Source organism: Octodon degus, unplaced genomic scaffold (genome assembly GCF_000260255.1).
Source record: "Octodon degus isolate 3935 unplaced genomic scaffold, OctDeg1.0 scaffold00068, whole genome shotgun sequence".
NCBI lineage: Eukaryota > Metazoa > Chordata > Mammalia > Rodentia > Octodontidae > Octodon > Octodon degus.
This window is the reverse complement of record NW_004524644.1, coordinates 7924292-7931551: the sequence shown is the minus strand read 5'-3', so window position 1 is coordinate 7931551 and position 7260 is coordinate 7924292. Positions and strand designations below refer to the sequence as shown.

General features: G+C 39.3%; 1 pseudogene; it reads left to right on the top strand.

The window, feature by feature from the left end:
- Nucleotides 1–246: 246 nt before the first annotated feature.
- Nucleotides 247–1203, top strand: LOC101589031 (annotated as a pseudogene).
- Nucleotides 1204–7260: the final 6057 nt, after the last annotated feature.

Sequence of the window (7260 nt, the reverse complement as noted above, 5' to 3'; positions counted from 1 at the left end):
TTTCTCTTTTACCTAAAGTATCCCAAACTTCAAGGGCTCTAGACAAGGCAAAGCTTTTATTGACATCTTCATATGTCTCCTTGATCTGAACTATTTGCTTTCTCTTCAGGATAAGTTGTGTCTTACAGTGAAAAATATAGTATCTAACATCATCACATTAAATGAGTTTTTTTTCATGAAAAAAAGTCATGTATAGTAGACAGAGGCTTATTTGACTCATGGTTCTAAAGGCTAGGAAGTCTAAGAATGTGGCATGGGCATCTAGCAAGCACCCTTAGGTTGCCTCAAATAATATTTGGAAGTATAGGAGTAAGAAAGAAAGAGAAGCGGGTGACGGCAGTGGCCAAGTTGGCGGAAGTGGTTAGGGTTTCCGTGCAGAGAGGGTTCCTGGCTGCAGTCCTGGGCAGAGCCTCCCTGCAGGCCTGCCGAGGGACCCAGACAGCCTCAGCCAGAATTCCCCAAATCAAGAAATTTGCCATCCACCTATGGGATCCAGACAAGCCTAGAGATCAACCTCATATGCAGACTTATGAAGCTGATCTGAATAAATGTGGCCCCAGGGTGTTGGACGCTTTAATCAAGATCAAGAATGAGATTGACTCCCCCTTGGCCTTCCAGAGATCGTGCAGAGAAGGCATCTGTGGTTCATTCGCAGTGGACATCAGAGGAGGGAACACCCTGGCCTGAATGTGCAGGATCAACACCAACCTTGACCAAGTCCCCAAAATCTACTCCCTGCCGCACATGTATGTGATCAAGGATCTCGTTCCCTATTGGAACAACTTCTCTGCCCAGTACAATTCTATTGAGCCCTATTTGAAGAAGGACGAGTCCCAGGAAGTCAAGCAGCGGTATGTTCAGTCCATAGAAGACCGTGAGAAGCTGCATGGGCTGTCGGAGCACATCCTCTGTGCCTGCTGCAGCCTCAGCTGCCCCAGTTACTGGTGGAATGGAGATAAGCACTTGGGACTCACGGTCCTCATGCGGACATACTGCAGGGTGACCAACTGCAGGGATGACTTCCCAAAGGAGCGCCTGGCCAAGCTGCAGGACCCTTCTCGCTGTACCGCTGTCACAGCATCATGAACTGCACTCAGACCTGCCCCAAAGATCTGAGAAAGAGGGAAAGAGACTGCCAAAATCAAGAAAATGATGGCGACCTACAAGGAGAGGAGAGCTGCCATTTAATGTGGCTGCTGGCTGTGGCGGCTAATAGCTCAGAGTAGGAGGTAATTTATATCTAATTGGGATTCCTTGCCAGGTTGTGATTTTCCTTGAATATTGCATGTATAACAAACATTTCAAGATATAAAAAAGAAAGAAAAGGAGGAAGAGAGAAGAGTGAGTCTATCTCATTTTTAATAGCAAATCTTTACTCTTAATATCAATGAATGGACTCCTAGGATTAAGAAATTCCTTCATGTGATAATAACTTTGATCTATTTCATAGGCGACCTCTCTTGACAGCATCATCATTTATGAGACCACATATCAGCACTGTCACACTTGGATTGGGTTTTCAATGCATAAGCTTTGAGAGCTGTAGTACTCAAACCTGGCACTCCCCTTAACCCAAATCTTCTCCAATGCAAGATGAATTCACTTCATGCCAACAGCTTTAAAGCACAAAGTCACTCCAGAATAACTAGAAAATTTAAAGTCCTAATCTCACCTAGATCAAATATGGGTGAAAGTCAAGAAATGAATCATCTTGAAAAAACAGCATTCCACCTTAGAGCTCTCCACTAATCTTTTAAACCACACCCCACCTGTAGGAAATGCTGACGTGAAAACAACTTGAGTTTCTAAGACTTTAGGGAGCTCTGTGGTCATCCTGAACTCTGTCTAATGAACAGTTTTTAATGGATTGAAGTTTCATGCCTATAACTTTTCCAGGGTACAATTGTAAACTTGTAGCTCTACAGTACTGGGGTCTTGAAGGCAGCCATGTCCCCACAGCTGTATAAAACATTGCCCTAGTAAAAGTTTTCTACTGTGACTTCTACTTCTATGAGAAATCATTGCCTGGCTCCCTAGAGATTTTGAAATCCAAGTGTAGCCTACCATAGTCTTCCAGCTCATACGGTACTCTGGCATCTGCAGGTCCATACTATATGGACACTGCCCAGGTCTACAACCTGATCTTCCAAAACAACAGCACCAGCCACGCCCAGGCCCACTTGTACTCTGCTTTCCCTGCTGTGATTGAATTCAATGTCCTCACATATTTTTCAAGTCTCTGAGATGTTTTGGTGGTCATTCGACCAGCATCTTCACAATGGTAACCTAGATACTTTTGATCTATACTGATTTCATAATAAAGTCACTTGTATGCATCCCTGTGTGCTCTGTTTTTCTTTCCTTGCCCATTCTGTGAGTCTTTAAATCCCCAAATTTGGTTCCTTATTTCATAACAAGCATGACCTTTAAATGAACTCTCTGCATTTTAACGTATTCAATTATGAGAAGCCACACAGCAGCCTCCATGTTGTGCTGCTGAGGTAGTTCTTCTGCCACATGACCCAGACCATTGCTCCCAAGAGGTGCTTTCCACAAACACTGAGGACACAGACATGACTTTTCCAACTTATTCGCAATGGTTTGCAAGGGTGGCCTAAAATTCAGTTTCCTTGCTGCTCCTTCTGTCTAAAACTTCATCAGAATGTACTCTGTCCTCCACCTTTCCACCACCATTCTGATTTCTGATCACAACTGCTGAAGTAATCTCCAGGAAGACCTGGACTGCTGTCCTTCAGCTCTTACCACATGCTACATCCTCACTCACATTTCTCTTAATAGTCTGTTCATGGAAATTGAAGATTTCATACATTATTCCTCCAAATTCTTTCAGGATCTACTTCTAACTCATTTTGAAATCTGATTTCACAATTTTGGGTGTTATTAAAAAATATAGCCTCACTTCTCAGTTTTAACAAGATAAGTAGATTTTATGAAGAAAAGGTTTAGGAAGCCCATTTGAAAATAGTCTTTTACTGGGTGTACAGGATATATAGCCTTACCATTTTTATCATAGTTTGGTTTGAGTTGCTCCAGGAGAATATCATGTTCTGTGTAATTTATCAAGGAAAGAAATTTACTTGACTCAGAGTTCTAGATTATGAGAAGCCCAAGAGGGTGGCATCAGCATGTATGGTGAAGGTCTGATCATGTCGCATTCTGTGATGCGGGGTGAAGAGCAGTGGGGAGGGCATGCATTAGAAAGCATAACTCCCTTCCCAATAAGCCCACTCACAGGATGACGAATCTACTCCTACAATAATGGAATGAATCCGTTCTAGAGAATAGAATCATCTCTTAAATTTCTAACCATTCATCATTGTTTCACAGGAAAGAAAGTCTCCAGCCCATGAACTTTGAATGATATGTTACAATCATGAAAGTGAATAAATATTATCATAGTCATTAGTCTCACAATGATATTTAAGGCAGTGGGACTCCACATAGGATGGTGGTTCAAAATAGTTGTATCATTGGGTGATGCTGTCACTTTAGACTGTGTAAATACACTATATCATCTTCACACAGTTGTAAAATTACCTAACAAAGCATGTCTCAGAATATATCTCTGTTCTTGTCCAAAGCAATGTAAGCAATATAAGTATTTCATCAAGTGTGTAATATTTCTAAAAATGTCATTGCCTGATAAAGCCAGGAAGCAGGATATTTAGGAAAGTTCAACTTAAAAAAAATCCTAATCTGTAATAACTGCAGGGGAATTCTTAATTCCATTAAGGCGTACTGTCAGCTATCCTGTCCCCAAGGTAATTCCAAAGTATTAGTAAAAGTTTATCATGAAATGACCCAGCAAAGCCAGTTTTAAAAGGCTTTATGTGGTCAGTAACCATTCTCGCCACAACCTTATCTGTACATGAGGCAGATCTAATGAGATCATGCATATTTTGTAAATATGGTTATTTTTAAAAGATTAAAGTAAAGGGACATTTTAATAGAAAGCTGTAGTTTATCCATGTAGAACATTAGATTCTGTGCTATCAATTGTCTTTAGGTAAATTGGACTGGATCCTACCATGTGATCATCTTCTCAGATTTATCACATTCTCAGCACTTCTAGATTTTACCCACATCTTATACAACTCTCTAAATCTCACAGACTTAGAGAAATCATTACTAAAATTTATTTGGAAACAGAAAAGACCTAGAATAGCAAAGGCAATTATGGGCAACAAAGGCAAGACAGGAGACATTACAACTCCTGACTTGAAATTATACTACAAGGCTACTGTGATAAAAATCAGCATGGTACTGGCAACGAAATAGACCTGAGGATCAATGGAATAGATTAGAAGATGCTGAAGCCTCTATGAACACACTCAGCCACCTTATCTTTGACAAAGTGGCCAAACATACTCATTGAAGAAAGATAGCCTCTTTAACAAATGGTCCTGGAAAGAATGGCTCTCTACATCTTGAAAACTAAAACTTGACCCAGGTCTATCACCAGGCACTAAGCTAAAGTCAAAATGGATTAAAGATCTAAATATTAGACCAGAAATACTAAATCTCCTGGAAGAGAAAGTAAGAGGAACTCTTGAAGAAATTGGGGTAGGCAAAGAGTTTATGAAAAAAAAAATCAAATTTCATGAGAAACACTTGAAATAATTAACAACTGGGACATCCTCTTATTGAGAAGTTCTTGCACCTCAAAAAAATTACCAACAAAGTGAAAAGACAACTCACAAATTTGGAAAACATCGTGACAAATAAGTACTTAGACAAAGGTCTGCTCTCTAGAATTTATAAAGAATTAAAAACACTAAGACGCCAAGTTTAAAGACCCAGTCCAGAAATGGGCATCCAAGAACACAAACTGCTCAGAGGACAAAATTAAAGACGCAAATAAATATATGAAAAAATGCTCCACATCATTAGCCATCCATGAAATGCAAAGTAAAACAACATTGAGATACCATCTCACCCCAGAAAGCCACCCAGTGGCTTTCAAAAAGAAATCAACCAACAACAAATGTTGGAGAGGCTGTGGGGAAAAAGGTACCCTTTTCCACTGCTAATTGGAGTATAGACTGGTACAACCATTATGGAAATCAGTGTGGTGACTGCTTAGAAACCTAGGACTGGAAATCCCATTTAAACCAGCTATTCCTGTACTGGGAGTTTTCCCGGAGGATCTGAAAACAGCATATCATAGGGATATATGTGTGCCTATGTTTATAGCAGCACAATTTGTGATAACCAAATCTTGGAAACAACCAAGATGCCCACCACCCAGGCAATGGATGAAAAAGATGTGGTATTTTTATACAATGGAGTATTGCTCAGCTATAAAGAATGATACACTCGTAGCCTTTATATTGAAGTGGATGTCACTTGAAGATGTACTCATAAGTGAAATAAACAAGACACAAATGTGTAAATATCATATAGTTTCCCTAGATTAAGAACTTGAAAGAGGAAATACAAGTAGAAATGTATGATACAATTAAAAGGAAAGCAAGAACTTGAGGACTAGATAATGAAGAGAGAGCAAGGAGAAGAGCTAGGTAACATTACACAGGCAAGCCATACAGTTATATATACAAGATGGGTAAGGCAATGATCCTGAGAATCTTCAGAAAATTTTTGAATCTAGCAGTTAATTGGAAGGATTCTCACTAGAATTATATATGCTGATACCTGTGAACTAAGCAACTGCACTGAAGATGGCAATTTGTAATAGTAGGTTCATGCTTGGAGTGCCTGTCATTTTGGTCTTCTGAATACAGGCTGCTTCTCATGACATGGCAGTTGCTACTGTGCTGTCTCTTGGGTAGATGATTGCTTAAAAAGAAAGGGAGTGGTGAATGAAGGCAGGAGAAATGAAAAGGAGTTTTGTGGGATTGTCCTGCTACAAAGTTGTATATGTTTAGATTTCTGGACTTACGTGCAAACATATATAATTCTTTATTCCTAATATTTAAATATATTTTAATTATTTAATTTGTTTATCATATTCTGTAGGAACTTAAAGTTTAACATATCAATAATTGATGGAAAAATACCCGTTCCATGTTATGCCTAAGATATTTGAGATTCAAACAGATAGTGAGGTTAAACTCAACAGCCTTGGTTGTAATGGAATAACAGTAAGATTCTCTTTTGAAGGTTTAACAACCTAAGTTGGCAGACGAAAAATTATTAGAGATTGGAGGGTCACAAGGAAAGCCAACATTTTGTCCCTAGCCTTCCAAGGTCAATTAAGACTCAGGACATATGAGAAATTGTACTTAACATCATGAAACTCAGTTGTGTACCCAATATTCTGATCTAGATTATGGGGCCACAGAGGAAAGTGATGGATGATGTAGAGTATGGCTAAGGAGAGTCACATGGAGAGAAAATATTCTCTCAGGCTTTAACAGAGAGCACACTGGCCAAGCAATGACCGTGACTCATCCACTTGGCTGACACTGACAAAGGATCTACAATCTGAAGTACAGGATCTCAGGATAAATCCTGAGGGGATTTTACTGACCTTATCAGATCCCAGAGTTACAATTCTTATTACATAGGTTTTGCTTTATCTTGGTCTTAAGCAACCAGCAGAAAAGTATAAAAACAAAGTATAAGAAGAAAAGCCTTCATTCACCACCCCCTTCTTTTTGAACAACCATCAAAAAACAGGAAAAGGAGTATTGTGGGACTTTCCTGCTTCAAGGTTGTATATGGTGAGATTTTTGGACTTATGGGTAAACATAAAAAGTCTATAATTCCTTATGCCTATTTTTAAAATATATTCAAATTTTTTAATGTTTTTTATCATACTCTGTAGGGACTTAAAGTTCAGCATATCAATGCTTCATGAAAAATACCTGTTCCATATTATGCCTAAGATGTTTGATATGCAGACAGATAGTGAGGTTAAGCTTAACAACCTAAGTTGTATGGTAATAACAATAAGCTTGTCTTCTAGATGGTTAACAACCTAAGTTTGCAGACAAAATTAAGCTGAAAAGGAAGGCTGCAAGGAAAGCCAGCATTTTGGCCCTAGCCTTCCAAGGTCAATTAAGACTCAGGACATATGAAAACTTACACTGTAACATCATGTAACTCGGCAGTGTCCTAAATTTTCTGATCAAGGAGATCATGGGGTCAAAGAGGAAAGTGATTGATGATGTAGAGTGTGCCTGAGGAGAGTCACATGGAGAGAAAACATTCTCTCAGGCTTTCACAGAGAGCACATTGGCCAAGCAATGGCCATGACTCATCCACATGGCTGACACT